This window comes from Artemia franciscana, unplaced genomic scaffold, assembly GCF_032884065.1.
Source record: "Artemia franciscana unplaced genomic scaffold, ASM3288406v1 Scaffold_3046, whole genome shotgun sequence".
NCBI classification, from domain to species: domain Eukaryota; kingdom Metazoa; phylum Arthropoda; class Branchiopoda; order Anostraca; family Artemiidae; genus Artemia; species Artemia franciscana.
The window spans coordinates 1-26,912 of record NW_027063750.1 but is presented as its reverse complement, the minus strand read 5'-3'; the positions used below and the strand labels follow the sequence as shown (position 1 = coordinate 26,912).

The following is a 26,912-nucleotide window of genomic DNA, read 5'->3' as shown; positions in this document are numbered from 1 at the left end:
ATGTTCTCTTAAATGTTGCTGCCACTTCTGGAGAACCTCCTTCTTTCGGGCACACTCAGGTAAGTCCATTTCCTGGTTAAGAAGATTTAAGGGGTTTGACGGCCCTAAAAGAGAAGCATTCCTTACTTTAGCACTTTATAACATTTATTGATTTTCTATGACTTTAACGTTTCCTCTTCCTGCGTCTAAAACGTTTAACCCATTTCCTTACTATTGTGTTGAATTGTTTTAGATGCATATTAAGACGATTGTGTTTTCTCAAAGAGAGTAAACGCTTACCATAATTCACTTCTGTAGATTAGAAACATTATTTTTGTTTTGAATCTATGTTATAACTGCTAATTTTCAGTTAATATGTCCCTAAATTCACGTTCTTAAATCCGCGTTCTTTTTTCCAAAATCTGCGTTCTTTGTTCCTAAATCTGCGTTCTTTGTTCCTAAATCCGCGTTCTTTGTTCCTAAATTTGCAGCGCTAGGTATGATTAAATTCCTTTTTTTTCGGTAGTGTTTTATCGAGGTTTCTAGATGATTGTTGAATCTTCTTTTGAAAGAGTCAATAGAGACACTTTTTGTGGTAACTTCCTCAGGAAGATCATCCTTGACCGAGGTGCAACTTCGGATGAAGCTGCTCTTCAAGTACTTTGTTCTCGGCTTACCAGCCTCAAGATAATTGGACCGAGCTGTGTGCTTTCGTTTTGGTTGGACAATTAGGGGCACAAGACGAGAAAGCCCTAGAGAAGGAGGTGAATTTAGGTAATTGTAGAAAACAGTCATCGACGCTACATCAAACCTCTCATTAACAGACTGGAGAGGCTCATGGGGATATTTGGACCGAGCTGTGAGCTTTCGTGTCTGTCTTGTTGGCTGGACAGTTAGGGGCACAATACGAGCAAGATCTAGAGAAGGAGGTGAATTTAGGTGATTGTAGAAAACAGTCATCAACGCTACATCAAACCTCTCATTAACAGACTGAAGAGGCTCATGGGGATATTTGGACCGAGCTGTGTGCTTTCGTGTCTGTCTTGTTGGTTGGACAGTTAGGGGCACAAGACGAGAAAGATCTAGAGAAGGAGGTGAATTTAGGTGATTGTAGAAAACAGTCATCAACTGTTTACCCTTAACATCTCCACGCGTAAGAATGGGTCAACAATGAGAAAGTTAAAACAAATAAAAAAATTGTTTAGGAATTCTGGCAAATCACCCAAGTGTACAATTTCCCCTCAAAATTTCATCCCTGGAAACCTCCTTCCCCATGGAATGTTCTCCCTGCGGAAAATACGTGCATTGTTCTTCGGAATGGCCAAATTTTTCTTGTGAATTTTCAACATAGCATGGTTCGTCAAATCATTATTTCCCTTACGGTAGCTCAGTTCAGCATTACATCATTAGCAAATTACCGAATCACACTTGGTTTATTTATGAGCCAGTGTTTGAACTTGTCTTCAGTTTCACGGGATTGTAAGTATTTCTGAAAATATTTGTCACTTTCACCAAAATTTTTCTTTTTCGAACTGCTAGACACGAGAGAGCCGTTTGCAAACAAGCAGTCGCTATCACCGTACAAAGAAATTTAGTTCATCATAACTGCCCTTCATGAAAATAATTTAAGGCTGAGATTTGTATCTTTTTTATATAAGGCTAAAGCTTAGCCTTTGTTTGAAACTGAAAGATCAGACAGTTCATGGTATCGAACTGTAGTAAGGAGCGACCAGGCTCAATAGTAACCAAAACTCTAAAAAACGGAATTTTGATACAAGTAGGCTATATACGTCATAAGAATTTGATTTTTATTTTAAATATATAAGTCTCATCAAATTTAATGTTCCCCATTAAAAGTTAAGAGCCTGAAAAAATGTGTCATATTTTCGAAAAAAGAGGGAAACCCCCTAAAGTCATATAATCTTAGTGAAAATCACACCATCAAATTCAGCGTATCAGAGAACCCTACTGTAGAGGTTTCAAGCTCCTATCTCCAACTATTTAAATAATAAAAAATAAAAAATAAATTACTGCAAGTAAAGAGTGACATTAAAACATAAAATGAACAGAAATTATTCTGTATATGAAAGGGGTTGTCTTCTCCTCAACGCCTCACTGTCTACGCTAAAGTTTGACTTTTCGTCACAACTCCGCTTTTTAAAGAAATAAAGAACTTTAGCGTAAAGAGCGATGCATTGAGGAGGAGACAACCCCTTGCATATACGGAATAATTTCTGTTCGTTTTAATTTTTAATTTCGCTCCTTACTTGTAATTAAACTTTTTTTTTTTTATTTAATTTCTGAACGCTTTTTAATTAATGCATGTTTTGATTTTGACTGACCACACATGAATAATTAAAACGAAATTTGTACCTTAATTTTTTTTGGCTAAATGACCTTCATATATTTTGGTTAGCACAATTTTGATAAAAAAGGGGCGTTGGAGCCTAGTTGCCCTCCAATTTTTGGTAACTTAAAAAGGTAACTAACCTTTTAGTTTTTTTACGAACGTTTTTATTAGTAATAAATATACATAAATTACAAATTAATTTACGTAACGAATTTGTATATTTGTGTGTTTTTGTTACATATATGAGCGGGTTTGCCTCCCGTCTGTACCTTGCTCTTTACACTAAAGCTTAAATTTTGTCCCAATTCTTTAAGAATGACAAAGGCCGTAGAATAAATAGTTGAAATTACTAGAAGTACTTTAACGTAAAGAGCTAGGTATTTAGGAGGAGATGAAGACCTTATATTCGTAACAATATCTGTTCTTTTTAAGTTTTAATGCTGCTCCTTACTTTCAGTTGAAAAACTTTTTCATATTTATTTTTTATTGTTTTTGTTTAAATAATACTAGAAAATCCTGAGCCCCCTTCATGGAATTTCTCTACCACCTTGACACATTCCTCCGAGTAAATATTCTTCCACGTAGCTTCCTCCCCTTAACCCCCCCCCCCCCAACAACAAAAAATCCCCCTGAAAACGTCTTTACACTTCCTAATAACCATTACTGTATGTAAACACTGGTTAAAGTTTGTAACTTGTAGCCCCTCCCTGGGAACTCTGGGGGAGTAAGTCGTCACCAAAGACATCTTATTATGTTTTTCGACTATGCTGAACAAAATGGCTAACTCAACATTTTGATCCATTGACTTTTAGGAAAAAATGAGCGTGGCAGGGGGGCCTAGCTGACCTCCATTTTTTTTGGTCACTTAGAAAGGACACTGAAACTTTTAATTTCCATTAGAATGAGCCCTCTCACGACATTCTAGGACCACTGTCACCCCTACCGTCGTTGCGATCACCCCTGGGAAAAGAAGAAAAAACAAACAAACAAATAAACACGCACCCGTGATCGAACTTTTGGCAAAAGATATGAAGTTCCACATTTTTCTAGATAGGAGCTTGAAATCTCTACAGTGGGGTTTTTTGTTACGCTGAATGCTATGACAAGATTCTATGACTTTTAGGGGGTCTCTCCTAAAAGTCATCTGTTTTCCAAAATAAGGCAAATTTTCTCAGGCTCGTATCTTTTCATGGATAAGGCTAAATTTGATTCTTTTAATGTATCTATTAGCATTGAAATTCAGTTTTTTAGACTTTCGTTTACTATTGAGCCGTCGCTCTTTACTACAGATCACAACAACGAACTGTTTGAAAATATAGAATTTTGTATTTTTGACAGAGGAAAGATTACGGATGCATGTTTATTTTAATTTTTTTCCCAGGGATGATCGTATCGACCCAGTGGTCCTAGAATATCGTAAGAGGGCTAATTCTAACTGAAATTAAGAGTTTTAGTGCCTTTTTAAGTGAACAAAAAATTGGAGGGTAACTAGGCCCCATCACACACTCATTTTTACCATTTTGCCATTATGTTCAGCATAGTCAAAATATCTAATAACTATCTCTTTGAGGACCACTTAATCCCCCAGAGTCCCCAGCAGAAAGGCAGCAAGTTATGAGCTTTGTCAATAGTTTACATATCGTGTTGGTTATTGGGAAGTACACTGGCGTTTTCAGGGGGGATTTTTCGGGTGGTGGTGGAGGAGATCGGGAAAAGGGAGTTACGTGAGAGGATCTTTCCACAGAGGAATTTACCATGGGTGAAGTAAATTTCCATGAAGAGCGCGCTGGATTTTCCAGTATTATTTAAAAAAAGGAGAAATTAAACAAATAATTAGAACAAGAAACAAATTAGAAACAAAAAATTTGGAGGGCCATTATGCCCCCTTCCCCACCCCCTTTTTCTCAAAATTGTTATTTTGAAATTAGACAAAATTTAGACAAAAAGTTAAATTAATATGTAAATTTTGTTTTAACTATTCATGTACGGCTAGCCAAAATCAAAACCTGTATTAATTAAAAAACGATCAGAAATTAAATAAAAAAACTTTTTTTTAACTTTAAATAAGGAGTGACATTAGAACTTAAAACGAACAGAAATTATATCGTATATGAATGGGACTATCCTTCCTCAATGCCCCGCTCTTACGCTAAATTTTGACTTTCTCACAACTCTACTTTTTTAAACAATAAAAAAAACTTTAGCGTAAAGAGCGGGGCGTTGAGTAGGGGACAGCCCCTTTCATATACGGAATCATTTCTTTCGTTTTAAGTTTTAAGGACACTCCTTACTTTCGGTTAAAAAAAAACTTGGGTTAAAAAAAAATGAAAATTTTCCATTACAGTGGATATAACCAGTGACTTTCAGCTAGAAATTAAAAAAGAAAACAAACACTTAACCGAGAAAATATTATAGCTCTTTTATAGTGAAGACAGGACAACTGTCAATGCCAGTAGCAATTTTTATCAAATCATTAATCTCAGTAATTCATTAATAATATTCAAAAACAAAAAATTTTGTTTTTGGATTCTAGATAGGTAAGTTAAATAGCGTACACAAAATTTAACCTATAGGCAAGGTGTAACATTAAAGTTTAAACCAAACAGGAGATAAATTAGAGAAGTAAATTTAAACTTAGGCTAAATTAAAAATGAAATTTTGACGACAATTGACACATTATTCGTTTTTCCTGTTCATTCTAATGACCCCCTCCTACCTGGAAAATCCCCCATGAAAAAAAAAACGGAAAAAAACCTCGGAACAATTTTTTTCAAGTATTAAGTACTAGAATTATGTTAATGCAGTGTTTCATTTAAGTGTTTTATGATGATCGTTATTGTGGTGTGTTCATGACTGTATATTTGGCTTTAAAATACACTAACTATCCATCTATCTATCTATTTAGCATACACTTTTTTTATTGTTTGTTTCTAGTTTCTACTATGCTTTCCTTACTTTTGGTTACTTGGTGCTTACTATATAGTCACCAAATAGCCTTCACCCTCCCACCACCCCAGCGGCCTTCCATGTTCCATATATAGTACTTATTGCAGTCTCGTAATGACATTAAATAAAAAAAAAAAAAAAAAATTTATCTGAAAGTAAGGAGCAACATCAAAACTTAAAACGAATAGAAGTTACTTCGTATATGAAAGGGGTTGTTCCCTCCACAACCTCTCACTCTTTACACTAAAGTTTTTTAATTGTTTTAAAAAGTAGAGCTGTGAGAAAGAGTCAAACTTTAGCGTAAAGAGTGAGGCGTTGAGGAGGGAACAGCCCCTTTTTTATTCGGAGTAATTTCTGTTCGTTTTAAGTTTTAAAGTCGCTCCTTATGTTCAGTTAAAAAAAACTTGTTTTTTTTAAACTTGTTTTTGAATTAATGCATGTTTTGATTTTGGCTCTCCGCACATGAATATTTGAAACGAAATTTGCATATTAATTTTTTTTTCGGCTAAATTGTTTTCTCATTGTTTGATCGCACATTTTTGAGAAAAAAAAGAAGCGGAGGAGAAGACTTAGTCGCCCTCTATTTTTTGGTTCTTAAAAAGGTAACTAGAACTTTAAATTTTTTACGAACGTTTTTATTAGTAAAAAATATACGTAACTTAGGAATTAAATTATGTACAAAACTTTTATATTTCTATGTTTTTATTACGTTTATGAGGGGGTTTGCCCCTCGTCAATACCTCACTCTTTACACTAAAGATTTAATTTTGTTCCAATTCCTTAAGAATGACCCCTGAATCATGAAGGCCGTAAAATAAATAGTTGAAATTACAAAAAAATACTTTAGCGTAAGTAGCGAGATATTAGAAAGAGGTGAAACCTTCATATGCGTAATAATTTCTCTTCGTTTTAATTTTTAATGAAGCTCTTTACTTTCAGTTGAAAAAACTTCTTCATATTTATTTTTTCATTGTTTTTTAAAGAATGCTAGAAAATCCTGCGCCCCCTTCATGAAAATTATCTTACCCCATGACAAATTCCTCCATGGAAAGATATTCCCACATTACCCCCTCCTCTCAACGAGTCCCTCCCCCAAACTAAGAAAATCCCCCTGAAAACGTCGGCACACTTCCCAATCACCATTACTATATGTAAACACTGGTCAAAGTTTTTAACTTACAGCCCATCCCACAGGGACTGTGAAGGTAGTAAGTCTCCCCATATCCCGTCCCGATATTGTAACTTAAAAAGGGCACTAAAACTTCTAATTTCCGTTTGAGCCCTCTCGCGACATTCTAGGACAACTGGGTCGATACGATCACCCCTGGGAAAAAAAATTAATAAATACGCATCCTTGATCTGTTTTCTAGCAAAAAATACAAAATTCCACATTTTGTAGATAGGAGCTTGAAACTTCTGTAATAAGGTTCTCTGATACGCTGAATGCGATGGTGTGACTTTTGTTTAGAATCTATGACAATTTGGGGGTTGTTTCCCCCTATTTTCTAAAATAAGACAGATTTTCTCAGGCTCTTTAGTTTTTATGGGCAAGACTAAACGTGATGAAACTTATATATTTAAAATAAACAATAAAATAAGATTCTTTTTATATAACTATTGGTATAAAAATTTTGTTTTTTAGAGTTTCGGTTACTATTGAGCCAGGTCACTCCTTATTGCAGTTTGTTACCACAAACTGTTTGACTCTCTTAATGAGATTGTCATTTCTATGTCAGCCCGTCTAATGCCCTGGACATGATAGCTATAGGCTACAAATCATACAAAGGTTGCTTACTCTTTTTCTTCACATTAACATTATTTGACATTTTTAACCAACGGTTCGCGATAAAAAAGTTAGGAAATAACATAAAACTTCAAAAGAAAACAATGTGAGCCTATTAGGCAAAATTTACTTTAAACTGCAATGTAAGTTGTTTTATAACTACTATTTTTAAGGTCACTTCCGTTTAAATCCCCTATTCCCCGACCTTGTAAATAGTTTGTACCTGAATTTTTCCTGATTAGATTAGAAGTTATAAAGGTAGGCACCTAGATATTTAATATATATATATATATATATATATATATATATGTATATATATATATATATGTATATATATAAATATATATATATATGTATATATATAATATGTATATATATGTATACATATATATATATATATATATATGTATATATATGTATACCTATATATATATGTATATATATAAATATATATATATATATATATATATATATATATATATATATATATATATATATATATATATATATATATATATATATATATATATATATATATATATATATATATATATATATTAGTTGATGACTGAAATGCATTCTGCAACATATTTTGGTACTAGGAATGGGTATGGTCAGGACTGACCCTTGTTTCTTTAGTAGGCCTTCCTGCAGAACCGTCCTAAATTTTACAGAAATCTATTTTGTCTCCAGAGGAAGAAGACTTTGTGATGGGCCAATGGGCCGGCACGAAATTGGATGGAAACAATTCTTGTATTTATTTCTTAAGCCCTTAGATGGTGTAAAAGAGAGCCAAGTCCAAGGTACATTTAGTTCTCTTTTGTTTCGTCTTAGAAAGTAACAGTTTCTTGATTTATTATCCGTACAGCATACCCACGTTATTTATTTAGGCTAAAAAGTAAAAGGCAAAGCATTGCACAAGAAATCTGAAAAAAACTAACTCAAATCCATAAACACTATAACTGCATAAGGCGATTGATCTTCTGCCCGTGAAAAATCAAAAGATACCACCATCTTGGAATGCAACTCTCCTCCTTGTACTTTATTTCTACTAAGTCCTTCTAGCTCGAGTCCTTCTTATAGGACTTTTTTTTCATTTTCTTTTGCTTTTCTACAGCGGCGTAATTTCGTCAAAATCCAAACTTGAAGGAGATGCAAGGGCAAAGTTGGAATCCTTTTTCCAAAAACAAGTGAAAAGGCAGTAAAAACTAAAAAGAAGCCATTTGGTACCACAGAGGTACTATTTAGTACTCTAAAAGGACTGTAAAGTTACTTCAAAAAAAAGAAGATGTGTTTCTGTAGATGCTTGAATTTATAGGTTTATATTAGTTTAGACAAGATTTTGGAAGAAACTAAATTTCAAAAAGGGGGGGGATAAGGTTTGGGGAAGGGGAAAAACAACGTTAGGGAGGGGCAGTTGCCCCTTCCAGCTCCATAACAAATTACGCTCCTAATTTTCTATGGTTCGAACTTTAGAGTTGTTTAATAAGCTTTGATCAAATTCTTCTATAAAACTAGAATTCTACTTCAAGGCAATCTATTTTTCAAGACAGTCTTCTATAGAATTATAGAATTACTCAAGTAAATGACAAATGAAAAGGACAAATACTTATAAAATAAAGCAAGCAATCATTTATCTGATAAAGTCTCAATATTTCGTGTCTGTGTATCTTTCTTAGGTGATTTAAAATTCAGCTTTTGTTTCCATATTTGAAGCAAATTTAATAATGTCTTAATAAAGCTTGCATTGTTACCATGTAGCATATATGGAAAACCAGTGCATATATATGGAAAACCTTTAATTCAGGGAAGGAAATTTTCTCTACAAGATGTTTCTTCTGCATTCCTCCTCTTAGATTCAAAAAAAAATCTCTTCATGGTATTATCATTGAAAAAGGGCTTGTTTTTTTCTCTTTGTATTTTTGTTAAAGAAATTGAAAAGACAACGAGTTTCCCCTCCCTGGAATCTGGAGAATACTCTTTCGCTTCCTCTCCCTTTCCTCTTGGGCTGTGTTTAGAAATCTGTTTTGAGGAAGGGATACAAAAAAAATAAATAAATAAAAATAAGACCCATCGGAAACTTGTTTAAATGTATTGCGCTATGTTTTAACAAGTCGGACAAAAATATCGCGGATTAGCTCACTGGGTCCAGCCTTGTCCCCTAGTTTCCATGAATTGACAGTTTTTATCAATACCAGTGGTGTCGACTGGTGGATTGACAATTTTCATTTCAAATAAGGGTGTTTTTGGGGTATTTTGTAAAAGAAAGTGAAAAAACAAGAGAATCGCTCTCTCTGGATTTCGAAAAATACTTTTCTCTGTCCCCAACCCCCATAATTGCCGTGAATTAACGTTATTCATCAATGCTGGTTCCGATCATTGTCGGCTAAAGGGCCAAGAGAATATATCTCTGATTTAAGGTGTTATCTTTTCTAATTTTGGCTTTTTGAGTTACAATTTTGTCCAAGTCTTGATTGGAAAATTTTCCATTTACCATTTTAAATTTTGAGATAATTTTTGATATTATGGGAAATGTTTCGTACTGTTCACAAAAATCTAAAGACAAACTGATAGGTTAATTGTGTTGCGAGAGCAACACTTTGGTTTTGTCGTGTTTTTTTTTTTTTTTTGTTCCTAGCACCCCGATTTCAGCTTATTCCTAGAAAGTGGTAAGGGTCTAACCTCTGCGGTTTTTACGGAAAGTATGGACCTTAGGCCGGATTGATGAATATGACTTTACATTTTGGAAAGCTTCGTAGAACTCTTGCCTGGGGCCACAAAGGAGGGTTTTTGCTTGTCCTTGAGCCAGAGCCTATAGTGTGTGAAGTGAAGAGGAGTTGTATAGCCTATGTCAGAGAGGACTATCTGAAGTTATGCAGCCAAGCTTTCGTTTCATCAAACCATGTTTCTGCTTTCGAGTGGAAAGCTCCGTTCTAGCAGGCAAGCAGGCAGGCACCAGTTTCAAATTGAAGATGGACTAAAATCTATAAGTGTTAAATATATGCGACAGTTACCCTGCCCCACAGCCAATATATCTTCTTTGAGTGATAAATAGAAAAATTTAGAGAAGCAAAAAAGCGGCACTCTCCCAAGGGTCCGAAAGTGCTGCCATCTATTGTTTCTACCCATTTCTGTTCGTGATTTCAGCTGAGTTTATCATTCGGTTTTCGCACTTGGGATTGCGGTAGAGAAATGGTATCAGATGTGCCTCTTAAACTTTAAAAATTCTCTCATTGCTAAAGAAATGAGAGTTTATCCTTTGCTCCTTTCTAAGTGATGACGTTAGAAAGTTGGCCTACGGCAAAAAAGTCAACTTTTGAACTAAGACAGATAGATTTTTTTTTTTTGACGGCAGTCGATAGCTTTTGATAAGCTGATCAAAGTATATGCCATCCATTTTTTTGTACAAAAATTCCTTCATGAGATATACCAGTTTGAAAGTTTAAAGGGGTTGACAACTTCAGTAGTAAGGTACACACTGAAACCAAAACTAGGCCAATACCAATTGTGAAACATATAGGGGAGTTGTAAGCAACAGTCGGCTGTTAGCTCATAATCATCCTCGGCAATGAGGGGTTCGCAACTCTTACTAGTTGGTGTACCTATTTTTTGTTTCCGTTGTATTTGATGGTAAGACCAATTTGGTTCCAGTGGTAAGACATGTAGGGGACTTGTAAGTAATAATCGGCTGTAAGGCTACAATCATCTTTAGCAATGAGGAGTTTGCAACTTTTGCGAGTTGGTGTACCTAGTATGTATTCTAGCATCCTTACAGATTAACAACTTCAGCGTTTAGTCGCAGCGAGGAAACAAAACCAAAGTGTTGCTCTCGCAACACTTTACTCGGCGAAGCCGAGCAAAGGTTGCCGCAACACCTCACGTTGCCCATGCAACATAGATCTAGTTGAATGTTATTTGGGTATTGCAACCGAAATGAATTGTGTGACAAACTTTGTTACTCGTATTCTTACAATAACTTTGACAATCCTTGTTGAATTATCGCCTCTCGGCCTTTTGGCTAAGATCAAAGTGTAGTATCTGTTCTTATCAGCTTACTATCTGATACGGCCCCTACATGGGGCCCAGAATATGAAATTGATTTTTAGAATCCGCAGGGATGTTGGGGTTGCTCCTCCACTCCCTTCTCGCGTTAGCCCTGTATCGACGTACACCCAGGATTTGCGCACACCTTTCGAGGGGAAACCAAAGGTCATGAACCTTAATCAATCATGTGTATAATACATTATTCAAGGTGAAGAATGATCCTGCCGTTAGTTACTTAGTCCTTGAATATATTGTCAATCATTTTTTTCCTTATGAAAAAAAGAAGAAACATTGTATAAAATTTACAAACATTAATGGTGAAAAAGCCAATGAGTAGACGCCATAATTAATTTAAAGTGCCCAAGCTGGATCCAAGTCCCCATGCATCTTTATCGAAAATAGTTCGTAATTATAAACTGCTGAAATCTAAATTGAACCAATATTCGATAAAATTGCTGAAGGGATTGTTTTTGGCCTCAGGTGGCTTGGTTCTGCGGTGAGTTGTTGATAGTAGTAATGACTAAAGCCCCCCTATGATTGTTAGAGAGAAAATAATTGGCAAATTCAGTAGAGCGGTAACTGGGTTCTCAGTTATTAAAGTTTCGACTTTTCAGTCAAATTGATAAGAGAGTGATAAACCCCTGATTTTCTTTTCTCAAAAAGGTAAACCTGCATTTAAACGGTCAAGACGCTTGCATATGAAAATGAAATGGCGCATAGATTTTGAACAATTTATACTTACCTGCCTGGAAAAATGCCTTGATCATGAAGGAGGCGCTCCCAGGGTGAGGCCTTTCCATTGCACTTCGGATTGGCTGACCCATGTGATTACTCCAAACGGGGTTAACTCGACGGCGTAAACTTTGGTTGTGGGGGATTAAGTTCGCGCGGACTCCTATCCACAAATTGAAAAGGTTTTTCCTTTGAGCCCGCACTCTGTTGTAATTTTGCTATTTAAAAGAAATAAGTATACAAATTAATAGTGTTAAAACCAAATAAATTTGATCATTGGGCCCTATTGAAGAAATTAATTTCCTGACTAGCTGACATGTTTGAAATAATACGGAGAGAGTTGAGCGTATACTTTATAGAAAATGGTTCTGGAATTTTCTCCAGAACATGTCTTAAATAATCACATTTTGTTTTTCTTAGTCTTGTATTAAAGCTAATGATGGGGTATCAATGACCAGTCGCAATAACTAAATTAAATTGCCTAAACTGATTGAATTCCTGATACATTTTGTTTTTGAAAATACTCCGTAATTATCAAATACTGATTTTTAAATTGAACTAGGAATCGAATCAAATTGCTGAAATTTAAATTAAGTCACAAAGGCTAGTCTTAAAAAGTGAAAAGCCCTTGGTCACCACACATTTTATCAAGTCAATTGCATTGGTAACATATCAAACTAGAAATTCCTACCGCTACCTACCACTATTCCTACCGCTACCGCTAACGCTAAGCTTCTTGGAATATTTTAATAGGGGGGCCTTTGGCTACATTAATTGATCGACCATTCAGCTACATTACTATTATTTTTCGGCCTGATTACTGAATATTTATGTTTTTTTCTGCGGATGTAGTTCTAGTAGTATGTCATTAAAGTTGCCCATGAATTGCTGTTCATTGAATATGCTTTCGCATCATCTGATTTTTGGCCCGTATTTACTTGATTTAACATTGAATTTCTTATTGCTTTCGTACCTTATTAAAAAGAATGAAGAGTAAGGAGCGACATTAAAACTTGAAACGAACATAAATTACTTCGTATGTGAAAGGGGCTTTTCCTCCTCAACAAACCGCTCTTTACGCTAGAGTTTTTTACTGTTTTAAAAAGTAGAGTCAAGAGATAGAGTCAAACTGTAGCGTAAAAAAGTGGGGCGTTGAAGAGGAAAAGTCCCTTTCATATACGGAGTAATTTCTGTTCGGTTTAAGTTTTAATGTCGCTCCTTACTTTCAATTAAAAAAACTTGTTTTTTTTATTTAATGATACCTGAGGTGGTAGAGTCAACAAGGTCGAAGTCCCTTCGTAAACTGGCAAGTTTCTTACCTGTACATCTTTTGTATGAGCAAGATTTTTAAAGTTGCGATGTATTAACTATTAAAGTCACATTATTTTATTTTTATTTTACACCACCTTTTCATGTTGTATGGGCATCAATAAATTTGTTAATCAATTATATAGTCAAATTTCTTTTTTGAATAAGATTTCTAATAAATTCAAATAATAAGATTTTAAATCCTTGGACTTGTTCAATTGGTAATATTTTATATTATTGAATAACATGAATTTGAAAATGAATTTGAGACGTTTTGTAGAAATTCAGACAATACTTAGCTTTTTACTTTGTTATTCAAATTTGAATATTTACTAATTATCTTATTATTTGCTTTTTAGACGAATATTTACCCTTATTATTATTGAATACACCGAGATCTTATCTTCAAACCTCAAAATTTGTCAGGTGTGAATCATGGATTTTGCTAAATTTCGTTTCACAGCTTTGTGCACAGAACGTTGCATTGATAAATTGAACATATTTTCAATATTTGAATATAGTTTGCAACAGAATTAGTAATTCCTCTATTGATTTAAGTCAAATAGATTTTAATAAAAACTTGAAAACTGCAGCTAGCAAGCGAAAACTTTCCGCGTTCCAGTACAGAAGTATACTTTGTTACTGGAATATCGAATTTCACCTTCTAACTAACCCAAATAATGCTTAATAATAAAGAAAAATCTAATCTTTAATTTTTAAGGATATAATGCATATAATGGATATAATACATATAATGATATATGCATTATCAATATATCAATGGATCAATGGATATATTTTGAATTTTGAATTAATGGATATATTTTGATATATCCATTATATTTAATGGATATATTTTAAGGATATAATGCATATAATGGATATAATGCATTTTTAAGGAACACTAGGCTTATTTCCTATTCTCCTCCAAGTTATACCTATGGATGCATTTCCAGCCTAAAAAAAATTGTAAAATAGTTAGGCCAACATAATTTTGAAGACTCTCGTTGCTACCCCATCTATTTCTTTGTTGTGTTGACTCATGAAATAAATCAGTCTTTGTAAAAAAAAAAAAAAAGTCTTTTTGTATATTTAAAGAAAGTGTTTTCTTTTTACCAAAATAATTAGTTTTTCCGATTTCACAAATTACCATTTTAGAAAATTTATATTGGTTGGAGGGGGAAGTGCAACCTGAAGAAACTTTGAATATTCGACAAGAAAAATCCGCTTTTACCCATAGGGGTCCCTACTTTTCACCATTTGGTGTACATCTCCAAACACCACATATGCCGAATTGATCTACCATGTTTAGTATAGTTTCCACCACGCTTGGCATAGCTTCCGTCTTGCTTTACAAACTTTCACCACGCTTGGCACGTGACACCCGGCGTCCATGATTCCTGAAGATGGGTGCTTTTAACTGTTATCCCTTTTTCTCCATAAAACGTTGGCTACCTTTTGAAGACCACTATCTTAATCTTGTGTTTGGTTTGGGATTGAACTTTTTCAAAACGGAATGGTTTCTTTTGACCTACAGATTAAGTTAATAATTTTTTTTGTTTTGCTTTTTTCAAAGATTGAAAGTACATCCTACGCGTGTAATAAAGATACAACCTCACTAGAGGGGGTATTTTTAAATGTATTTTTAAGTTTTTGTCACTATAGGCCGTAAAGGTAAAATTACGTAGCGGAAAAACAATTCCACAAACAAGTGGTGTTTGAACTTATTATTCACTTCGAACGTATTTCCAAGTACAAGCGTGAAAAATATTGACTGCCAACTAAGCCAACGAGCGACATTAAAACAAAACGAACAGAAATTACTCCGTGTTTGAAACAGACTGTTCCCTCCTCAACACCCTGCTCTTTACGCTAAAGCTGTTTACCGTTTTATAAAATAGAATTGAGAAAGAGAATCAAACTTTATAATAAAGAGCGGGGCGTTGAGGGGGGAACAGCCCCTTTCATACAGGGAGTAATTTCTATTCGTTTTAAGTTTTAATGTCGCTCCCTACTTTCAGTTAATTTGTTTTTTTTTATTTGATTTATTATAGACCCAAGGAAAGTTTTCACCACTTAGAACTACTATTCTTGTTCCCGGCTCACCTTGCGCTTGCGTAATTAATTCCAGAATATATTAATTACCCTGACTAATTAATTGGTAATGGGCTTCTAAAATTACACAAATAATGTCATTTTATTATTCATTTATTTCGTAAATGTATTAAACATCTTAGAGTATATAGTTTATAAGATACAGGTAAGTTTTCATAAGTAAGAACAAGTATATATATAAAACCCAAGGCTATATCCAGGGAGGGCTAGGAGGCTCGAAACCCTCTACTCCCCAAAATGTTTGACTGACTCGTATAGAGGAAACAAAAATGAATATAAACAAGCTATTGAGTTTATTTTACGTGTACCCTCCTCGAAAAATCCTTGTATAAGACACCCCTCCCCCCAAAAACAAAAGAATCCTGGATACGGCCCTAATATAACCTAAAAAATCACAATGGAATGAAAATGGGCTTAAGATCTTAAGCAAGGATAGGATTGCAATGGAGACACTATATCTTAATTTGAGATTTACAATGCTAGAAAACTAGAAGAACTCATAAGATAAAAGACGGAACAGACACAATTTCAAGACAGCCCTTATATTACAACTGAATAGCAGCAAGGAAGAGGCTAAATAACAATAATAAACCAACGACTAGGCCCAGCATTGAGACTAGCCTCAGCCACGAGATATTGAGCAGAGGGTTTGATATAGTTAGACATAAAAATGAACAAGACAATACTTATAATATATCTCTCGTCCACTTTCTTTCAAAATCATAAACTAAGAACCCTCGCTTTTGCTATTATTTATCCCATTAGTTATTTAAATAAATTTTCTAATCAAACTAAATTTTCACTTGATTTCAAATTTAATTAAACTAAGTTTATTTGAATTAAATTAAGTTTCATTAAGTTAAACTTTTAATTATTTTGTTTACCAAATTTGACGTCTAAAGACTGTTAATTTATTATATAAATTGTTTGCTACTGATAAACAGTTTAAAATGTGCATTAATTAATAATAAACTTTGAGGTTAAGACTATTTTTTCTTTTAGTATTTTTCTCAAGCCAATATAATTTCATACTATATAAAAGGCAAATAACTACCACAACTCAGCAGTTTAAAAAAGCATTTTCATACATTTGAAAAAACCTCAGTAAGGGCCATAAACCCCCCCCCCCCCCGGCCCTCCATAGGTGTCGTGTAAGTATCTAGTCAAATTGTTAATAATCAAATTTTGACGGTCCCTAATTCAAAATTTGAAAAAATATTTGTCGCGTTAATTTGCATCGGCCGAATTACTTAACCTAAGGCCTGCTCCCAATCAAATTCATCTAATGTAGAGATTTAGCCAATCAACATTTTTTTTTTTACCTCCCTAACCATAATGATTTCCTTTGTACCAAGCAATTCAATTAAACCAGTTCCAAATACGAAAAAAATTCCAACTCAAGTTACGTCCAATTTATGTCTTTTATAACTTACATTAGACTGTATCTCACTATAAAACAATAATATATTTTGTGAGATTTTTTTTTTCTTGTTATTTCACGTCAGCAGAAATATTTAATTTTTTTAGGTAGGTAGGTAGGTAGGTATGCGTTTATTTCATCAAATAAAAATTACTAAAATTGCACTTACAATCAATAATATACTGCTCAATTTAGGGACCTAAAATGTCCCTGTTCAGCAGCAAAACTACAACAGAGGAATCATAACTATTCATTCAAAATCAAAGAAATACGAAAAAAAAAAAAAAAAAAAAAAAAAAAAAAAAAAAAAAAAAAGAAAAAAAAAGACGAAACACTATACAATCTCTAAACAGCCATCTCTCATCATAAAAAAAGAAAAAAAAAGGGATAAAAATTTAAACAATATAATTTATAATTTATTCAAAAAATAATTTTTTATTCTTACTTTAAATAACATAAGATTTTCAGAACACCTAACACTCTCTGGAATTGAGTTCCAAATAACAACACCTACATGTTTAATCATAAACCCAGATCGCGTTGTATGCCTGATTTCACTAGTCAGCTGATCAGAGCTCCTAGTAGAATAATCGTGGTAATTTGAATTATATCGATAAAAACTTCTAAAATATTGAGGAGACAATCCATTTAAAACCTGGTATACAAAAATTAAAATCTGTTGAGATTTAATAAAATCAATATTCAAAATATCTAAATCTCCAAGACTATCTCTAGTACTACCACACGCAAGATACTCACCCAAACTTCTAATTGCCTTATTCTGCATAATTTGGACCCTTTTTACATGACTAGAAAAATTGCTTGCATACAATGAACAACCATACACTAAATAAGGATGGACAATTGAATAATAAATTGCTTTCAGGATATGTAGAGGAAAAAAATTATGAAATCTTCTTAAAATACCGACTCCGCGAGCCAATTTTGAAGATAAAACTTTGCAATGATGAATCCAACTAAAATTTACATCAAAATAAAATCCTAGATATCTACATTGAAAAACCTGACTAATGGAAACACCTTGTAAAAGAATACTATGACAGTTGTTTACAACTTTACCAATACGACTAAATATCATATAATTAGTCTTCTCAGTATTCACTGCAAGAAAACTATGCTTTGTGAACTGAGATAAATTCTCCAAAGCTACATTAGTTATCTCTATAAGATCTTCGATAGATTCCCCAATCACTGTAAGAGCTATGTCGTCTGCGAATGATGTAACTACGGCACCAGGAATGTAAAAACGCATTGTATCCACGTATATAAGAAACAGTAAAGGTCCTAATACCGAACCTTGGGGCACTCCACAATTCACATTGAAGGGTTTCCCTACCACATCATCTATCATAACTTTGATGGACCTACCATGCAAGTAAGACCTAAACCAATCCAAACACTTCTCACGGACTCCCAAACAAGCTAGCCTACTTAATAAAAGATTAAAATCAACGGTATCAAATGCTTTTTTAAAATCTATGAACACAGTAAGAGGGATAAGATTCCTTTCTAGGGCACTATTAACGCACTCCATTAGATGGTATACCGCATGAACAGTTGAATGTTTAGTTCTGAAACCGAACTGTGACTCACTTAATATTCCGAGCTTGTCTAAATATTCATACAGCTGTCGATGTACTATTTTCTCGTATATCTTTGAGAATAGTGGTAACAAGCTTATAGGTCGATAGTTCGTCATATCTTGCTTATTGCCTGATTTGAACAGTGGTAGGACCTTTGCTTGCTTAAGCGCTTCAGGGAATTGGCCGACTTCAAGTGACAGGTTAACGAGATAGAGAAGACATGGTAGTAGATACACTGAAACTACTTTGAATGCTTTCAGATTCAAACCGTCAAAACCAGCAGCATTTGACTTTAAATTCTTCACAATTTTTGTTAATTCTTCAATTGACGCTTTTTCAAATTGAAATTTATGATGCTCACCTCGATTATCTTCAAAGAGCGTGTCACTTTTCGCTGGGTCTCCGTGAGAAGTGTCTTCCCTGATTCTACTTCCAATACCAGAGAAGAATTTACCAAATTCGTCAGCAATCTGCTGATTATCAGTCACTGTAACACCCTCGACAGTGATTGCATTTATGAGGCCATAATGTTTACCTGTGCCTTTAATCACGCCGTTAATGGTCTGCCAAGTGCCCCGCATATCACCTTTTTGTTCATTAAATTTTTCGATGTAATATTTTTTTTTTTTTTGAACGTCTTAACTTATTCACTAAATTTCGTTGACGAATATATTCATTTTTACTTTCTTCAGATGAGTCATTTAAACTTTTAAAGAAGCAAGCATTACGAGCATTTATAGCTTCAACAACTTCATCATCAATCCAGGGTTTTCGGGGGATATCTCGTTCTTTTTTCCTAGTAAGTTTCAAGGGACAAGCAGACTCAAATATCGGAGTAATTATCCCAAGAAAGTTGTTGAGGGCACGCGAGGGATCCGGTTCTTCATACACTTTCTCCCACGATATTACACTTATTTGTTCACGGAACTCATGTAAATTTGCCGGCCGAAGATCTCTTATAAGTTTACGCCTAGACTTTTCACAAGTCGGGATCCGTTGCTTTATCGTACATGAAACAGGAAGATGGTCAGATCCCGGATGGATCATGATATCACAATAAGAATCAGGAACTAAATTTGAAGGGAGAAACACATTATCAATAAGAGTAGCAGAATGTTCAGTTATTCTAGAAGGAAGGCGATTCATTGGAAAATAACCATGCGATAACATCAAGTTAAAAAACTCAAAATTATAGCTATTCAGACATAACAAATCAAAATTAAAATCACCCATGATTATGCATTCATTTTTTACAGACAGAAGTTTACATAAATAATCATCAAATAAATCAAGGAACTCAACCGAGGGAGTGCTAGGTGGTTTATAAACCAAACAAATTACTATCGTTTTATTCTCAACAAATACAATTTCCACAGAAAAAATTTCCACCTTCCCTTCAATCCAAAGGCATAAGTCATCCCTTTCTTCAAATTTTATTCCATTTTTCAACAAAAAAGACAAACCTCCTTGTCTCATCCGATTTCTAACCTTCGAAATCATTTAATGCCCGTTAATAAACAAGATTTATTCAAAGCCCAATTATCCAATGTTAAGGGCGAGATTTGGTTACGCTAATTTAAGAGCTTGTTTATAAATCTTTCGTTATGTAGAAAAGATACTGCATAGGAAAATAAACTTGAAAATTTTATATCGTAAAAATTCTCCATCCTAACTAGTTAAAATTAGCAAATTTTTCAATCGCATTATGAATGTATTCTTTGGCCGAATTATAGATTCCAAGTGCTGGTAAAATTGTATTGAAAACCCTGTAATGGTTCAGAGATCCCTTAAACAGAATTGTTGAGCTTTGTCTTGCTGTCTTACTTTTTTCGGGTCTAAATAATCGTTGAGAATTGTCCCATAAAAAGTGATTCTGCCCATACAGAGAAGCCGTATCCGAATTGCTCAAATCCGCGTTATTATGAGTCTTATACTATTCTAAACTCTTTTACCTGAAAAACATATGAACATGTTGTTCATAATCGAAAAGAATGTATCGCTATTATCAAAAGCTTGACTGGCGCAAAAATCGTTCCATACTTATTTACTTTTGGTCGAAGGTGACAAAACTGCTCACTTGTTAAACATTAAGTGGAAAAGATGAAGCTTCTTAAATTCTGGCGTGAAGTGCCACGATAAGATCTCAACTTCAATGAATATAGCCTTTGGCACAGACGTAGAGCTAGTTGGGGAGGTTTTTTCCTCCCCCTGCTGAGTATTTTATCAAATGGTAAAGCTGTCACTGTTACCAGATAAAATTTTTACAATCTAACACTGTGGGACTAAACCGAATCAGATATTAACGCTCAAGTTAGAATGGACGGAGGCGCACCATCTCTACATCCCTAAAATTAATAATACCGAAAATACACACAAAAAAGGAGGGGAATTTTCCATAAAAAAGGGAAATAAAAAAATCTAAAAGCCCGAGGGGCTTAGGGAGTGGGGTTCAAATCTGGAAGCAAACTTATTTGCCTTTTGAACTATTTTGAACAATATAGCAATCTTAAAATTTTCACCAGATGCGCTTTGGGAAAGTGGTACATGGGCTGATTGCCCATTGATCTCTTTTTACTCTTAAATAAAAACTTTCATCTAAATGAGTTCGCTCCAAAGTTAATACGACCACCACCTCTACAAAAAATTTGTATTCTAATAATGGCTAACTTACATAAGTTACAATCCTTTCACTGGGGACTATGGAGGATTTCTCGACCTCTAAGTTATAGCAATTTGAATTTAGGACTATTTTAAGTTAGAATGGACGGAGGCGCACCATCTCTACATCCCTAAAATTAATAATACCGAAAATACACACAAAAAAAGGAGGGGAATTTTCCATAAAAAAGGGAATTTAGGACTATTTTAAGCAAAATGGCTGTTTTTAAATTCTTATTAGATGTTTTGGGGGGATTAACACAAGGGAAGGGGGCTTGTTACTTTTACATCATTTTGATTCTTAAAAAGGGCATAATAAATTTCGATTTCCGATCGAATGAACTTCATCCAAAGTTTATACGACCACACCCTCCATAAAAGCTTTATATATTAAAAACGAGCTGCCAGTATAACTTACAGTCCTTTTCCCAGCCCTGGGGGAGGGGGGAGGGTTCTAAACCCGAACCATAGCTATTTGATATTTGGACAACTTTGAAGAAAACAGCTAACATACAATTTTGATTGAAAGGATTTAGAAAAAAGGCTTGGGGGGGGCTGCCTACCTTTTGATTACTCTTGACTTATAAATGGATCCAGAACTCTCAATTTAATCGAAAGAGGTTTTTCGAAGTCTATACGACTACCCCTTCGATAAGAGCCTTACATATAAACAATAGACAGCTTGTATAACTTACAGCCCTTGCCCTAGGGGCTCTAGGAGGTTTTTATCAACCCCCAAAGAATAATTATTTTAATTACTTCACCTCTTGACTATTTTGGACATAATGACCTTCTCAAAATTTGATTGGATTTGTCGTGAGGGGAGGCTAGTTGCTATCGGATCACTACTAAAACTTTCAATTTCTAGTCATTTGAGTCTCCTCCGCAGTTTATACGACTATCTTTCCGTAATAACTTTAAATGCCTCAAGGGCATAAGTTACAACCCTTCCCCTGGAGTTTCTAGGGGGTGGCGGCTATGTGAACCTCGAAGTTCTGTCATTTGATATTTGGAATATTCGGAACAAAATGGGTGTATTAAACTTTTGATCGGATACATTTTGGGAAAAGAAGTTGGGGGGGGGGGGAGTGTATTCCCGCCGAACACGTTTGATGAATCTTAAAAGGGTACATAGAAATTTCAATTCCCAATCGAATAAGCCACCTCTGATTATATACGACTTAACCTTACAAAAAACCTTATCTGCCCCAGGGTCAAAACTTACAACATTAGTCCCGGACTCTGGAGGGGCTGTGTTGACATCTGATTTTTTTTTATTTGATCTTTAAACTAGTTTGAACAAAATGGCTATCGCAAAATTGTGATCAGGTGCATTTAGGGAAAAGAGGCCTTTAGGGGGGGCTAGTTGCCCTCTGATCCCTTTTGCTCTTAAAAAGAACTAAAACTTTCAATTTTCAATTGATGAGCCCTTCTTATTCTTCAATGATTGCCTTTAAATTTGTCCTATATGCAGATGTGGAGGGTGTATTCATTTCCGCTTCTGAAAGATTTATAACAAGATAATCTAATCTTGTACTGATATATTTTAGGAAGTAAAAGCACCTTAAATATTAGGGAAAAATTGACATGAGCAAATATGGCAAAACAGAAAGCATAGAACACTTTTCAATTTTGCCATTAACTAGGCTCACATTTTTGCTTGGTGATAACGTTTCGAAGGAAGTATTTTTGGAAAAAGATTGATTTGGAACATCTTATGAAGTGTAATGGACCTTTTTTTTCTTTCTCATTTTCCCTATGTTAAAAACAAGCATGAATTAATTAAAAATAAAAATACGTGCTCAAAGAAAAGAGCAAATTTGACACTTAAAACGATTAACAGTTTTTAGGATACTTAATAAATGATCGTTTTTTACAAATTATTTAGGGGCGAGCAAATGCTCCCACCCCCTCAACGATGCCACTGGTAGTAGTAGTTGTTGTATTAGCAGTAGTGTTAATAGTGTGCAAATATTGACTTTTGGTCAAATATTCTTCCTCTTTACGTATTTCTTGGAAGTTACAACTCAGTGCCCTAATGCCTTCTTGAGACACTTTCCTTCGACAATCCTCATGCACATAGTGTGTTTTGGTTTAGTGCAAATTTGCCCTCTATATTCTCTCCAATTTTCACTTCATGCCCTTAGTCTATATAATACTAGTATCATAGTAGCAGTGGCAGTAGAAGGAGCAGTAGTAGCAGTAGTAGTGTTGTATTAGTAATAGTAGTAACATTAGTAGCAGCAGTGTTCATAGCATGAGTAGTTTCCATATGTTGCCTTTTGGCCAGTTGAACCATCCTCTCATCTAGTAGTGAGAAAAACACATTATGCTAGCCATGTATTGCATCGGTGGCTAACAAAAGCTATAAAAAGACTTCTTACGCACAAAAAAGGCTTGCAAAAAAATTCTCGTGTTACGAGCCAAAAAGATTTTTTTGATCAGGTAAAATTTGTGATTTTTTTGTTAATATTTTTGTTAAATTCGCAAGTGGTAAATAAATATAATGACTAGTTTTGGAAAGTGACTAGCTTGGGAAGTTAGGGCCCCTGCGAGGGGAGGGTTTGGACAAAAAAAATTAGGGAGAACACTAATGGGATAATGACTTTATGACACCTTGATTCGTGCTGGTCCATAAAGTACACCTCACGAAACTTTCGAAGAAAACAAATTTAAAGGTGAACAATTTCCAGATAAAGTTTACCTTAGAGAGAGAGGGGGTCAATGGCTGTCACCTTTTGTAAAAGCATGACTGAATATATTTTACAAGCTATAAGCGCAAATCTTCGACTGCCACAAACTTCCTAATAGTAACATTGATTTTCTACCCGGGACACTGTCCATTTTTTCCGGTAGCTGTAAGTAAGACTCATTTGAGTCACTCCTATTTTCTCTACTCAATTCTAAAGGAACATATACTACAGAGACTGATGCCCTGTACTTTTTGGTCATAAAGAGAGCGACTAGCATTCTATTATTATCAAATTTCCAACCTAAGCAAGACTAAGAAGCTTCTTTACTCATCAAGAGCCCTACTCCCTGTCTATGTACCCATCCTTCCTGCCTGAGCATATAAATATAACCGAAATTTCCTGCCTCTGGGATATGAGTTTCTGAAACTCCTAATAGGTCCAGTTCAAAGCGTCAGAATTCGTCATTCAAAATGTCGATACGAATGTTATTTTCTAACGTTGTAACATTCAAAGTTGCGATTTCTTTTTCTTTAAATCATTGAAATTATTTTCGCCTCAGGAAAACAGGGTTCCAGAACCTGTGCAGGAAAAGGACCAACACATTTTATTAAGTCTACACAGAAGCGCTTAAGCCGGTTTAGAACCGGAAGACAAGAAGTCCCTGGGACCTCCAGTTAGACGGAGGCTATGTGCAAACCTGGACCCATCTTGGTCACAACATTGTTTTCAGCACTTGGCGATGCTGTTTTGTCAATAAGAGTCGAAGTTCTACAGAGTTAATCTCAGGCCTATTATTTCCGACTCATTATATATTCATGTCTGAAAATATTATGCTACTAGGGATAAGCAACCCATATTAGATAGATTAGCTACGAAGAGATTTTTCAGCCCAAAAATGCCCAGCGAAACAGACAAAACCCAAAAGAAATAAATAACAAAAATGAATAAAAATAAATAGCAAAATTGTTAACAGTTAATTTAATAACTTAAAGTTCATTAAATTAAACAGTTAAATTAATAAGGTTAACAGTTAGTAACTAAATAGTTAGTTAAATTACTAAAGTAACTCCTTGTGCGATAGTTTTAAATTTTTGTTAATTTTTTTTTATTTTGATGAGAAAGCTATTTATCATACGGCAAAAACATCCGTATACAGGCTTGTCTTATAAATGGATCATTTACATGAGATTAAGTCCATTAGTAACATGTATGAATTCCATTCAACTTCCCACATTCATTCCACGAAACTTCACACACAACACAATTTTACACACACAAAACCAAAAGCATATAAAAATAAATTGACTTGCAGTAATTTTGTTATGAGGCAAATATACATACATTTTTTTTTTAATAAGGTACATATTTTATACTCTTGGAATACTCACCTTTCTCTAGCCCATGTCAATTTTTTGATTAAATCATTAATAGTTGCCTCGTCTTTTTTCCTTTCTTCAGCAAGTTGTTCTCGTACTTCCGTTACCTGACAGCTCAGCGTCTTTCTTATCTCAGATGCAGCGTTCTGAACATAAATAACGAGATATTAAATAGTTAATACAGTAATACGACATTTTTTTTTAATGAAATGGAGATTCAAAATTCAGGTATGAGGAATATGGAAGACGGAAGACGGTGAAGACGTAATAGTCGTATTTTTTCAAAAGGAAATTTTAATAGAGACTCTTTTTCACTAAATTCGCTAGTTTGTCTCTGTTTTCATCGCCAATAGCTCCTTTCTCCAACAGACTTTCAAAATAACAGTATATTATCAAATAATAAAATAAGATAATAATCGACATCATGACTATCCTCGGAATAACAATATCAATTATTATACCAATTAATTCTTATAATTATCAATATACATACATATATATATATATATATATATATATATATATATATATATATATATATATATATATATATATATATATATATATATATATATATATATATATATATATATATAAATGCATTAATCATCCTTAATAGGCGGACCAATTATCCTCTCTATTACAACGCGGAACTCTTATTATCAGCATTTCCGAAGCCACATTAATTCATTATCTAACCTATTTTCAGTTATCTTGCATATTCATTTATTTTACTATTCATTTATTGCTGTTTTATTAATTAATAAATAATTTATTTATTTATTTAAAAAAATAATTTTAAATACTTTGCTTGTTCATTTGTTTCATTATTAATATTTTAGTTATTAATTAATTAATCAGTCATGAATTTGCATAAATAATTTCTTACAATGTATTGATTTATAACGATGTATTTTCCAATCATGGATTTGTTATCATTTATCTATTATTTATGATATCGTTAATGAAACGATAAAAATGAAAGAGACAAAGAACGTGTTACGAGAATCAAAGAACTAAATGACATAGGAGGTCCTAAGAGGCTCGGTTGCTTTACCCATACGTTGCACCTTATCGTAGGGGATGCATCCAAAGTATCTGGTGGCATTTATTAAATTGTGGCCAAGGTATTCACTAATGTCAGGTTGTATAAAAACAGTCAGACAAGTTCCAGCCTTCTACAAGAGCAAGGCTTCCCTTTATTAAGAGGCAATCGAATATGCTGGAGCTCAAAGCTAATGAACTTCCGTTCCAAGGTCAGAGAGTCTATATAACCAACACTGATTGTTCCGTTTTGCAAGAACTCGTGTTGTTACTTGATCGCCATTGAAGAACCGATAACTAGATAGAGTTCAATTCAAAAGAGATGTCACACAAGTTAAGCTTTATCACATTCATCATTGGTCTCTTCAGCCTTCCTAAACCAAAGTCATAATGCAAAAGATCTGTTCAAAATCTAGCCAATCGATTCTAAGTATCGATTAGCAGAAGAATGTCAAATTACACAAGTAAAAACAAATTTCTGAGTGCAATAATATGTGATGCTCGTTTTCAGCTCAGACGCTACAGTGGGGATGAAACAGAGGCTTACCACTCTCTTTCAGAAGCTGCTTGTGAATCCGTGAGGGCAACAGCCAGAGATGGAATGTTGTGGCTACTACTTTTGAATCTCCGAGGGCAGAAAGCGGAGATAGGATGATATGGCTTCTGAAAATGATTGTGTGTCGTGGCCAGTAAAGCGACCTAACTTTTTTTTAGGTCGAGAAATCAAAACATACTATTTGATGATGACTTCTGATAGTATCCAAGCAAAGGGCTTTGTGAAAGGACATGAATCCATTAGGGAAGAAAACGCATACAAAAATACAGCTTTGGCAACTTCAACAAGAAAGCATATATTGGTC

The 26,912-nt window shown here is 34.2% G+C and overlaps 1 long non-coding RNA gene and 2 other non-coding genes across 3 annotated transcripts; 2 read left to right on the top strand and 1 right to left on the bottom strand.

Annotated features, from left to right (window-relative positions):
- On the bottom strand, positions 1 to 25,305 carry LOC136043117 (uncharacterized). The gene is made up of 3 exons (XR_010621550.1): positions 25,021 to 25,305; positions 11,845 to 12,052; positions 1 to 104 (listed from the first exon to the last, which is right to left on the bottom strand). It is a non-coding gene; the product is annotated as an uncharacterized LOC136043117 (long non-coding RNA).
- LOC136043119 (U2 spliceosomal RNA) lies at positions 11,057 to 11,250 on the top strand. The gene has a single exon (XR_010621552.1). It is a non-coding gene; the product is annotated as a U2 spliceosomal RNA (small nuclear RNA).
- Positions 11,837 to 12,000, top strand: LOC136043118 (U1 spliceosomal RNA). The gene has a single exon (XR_010621551.1). It is a non-coding gene; the product is annotated as a U1 spliceosomal RNA (small nuclear RNA).
- Positions 25,306 to 26,912: the final 1,607 nt, after the last annotated feature.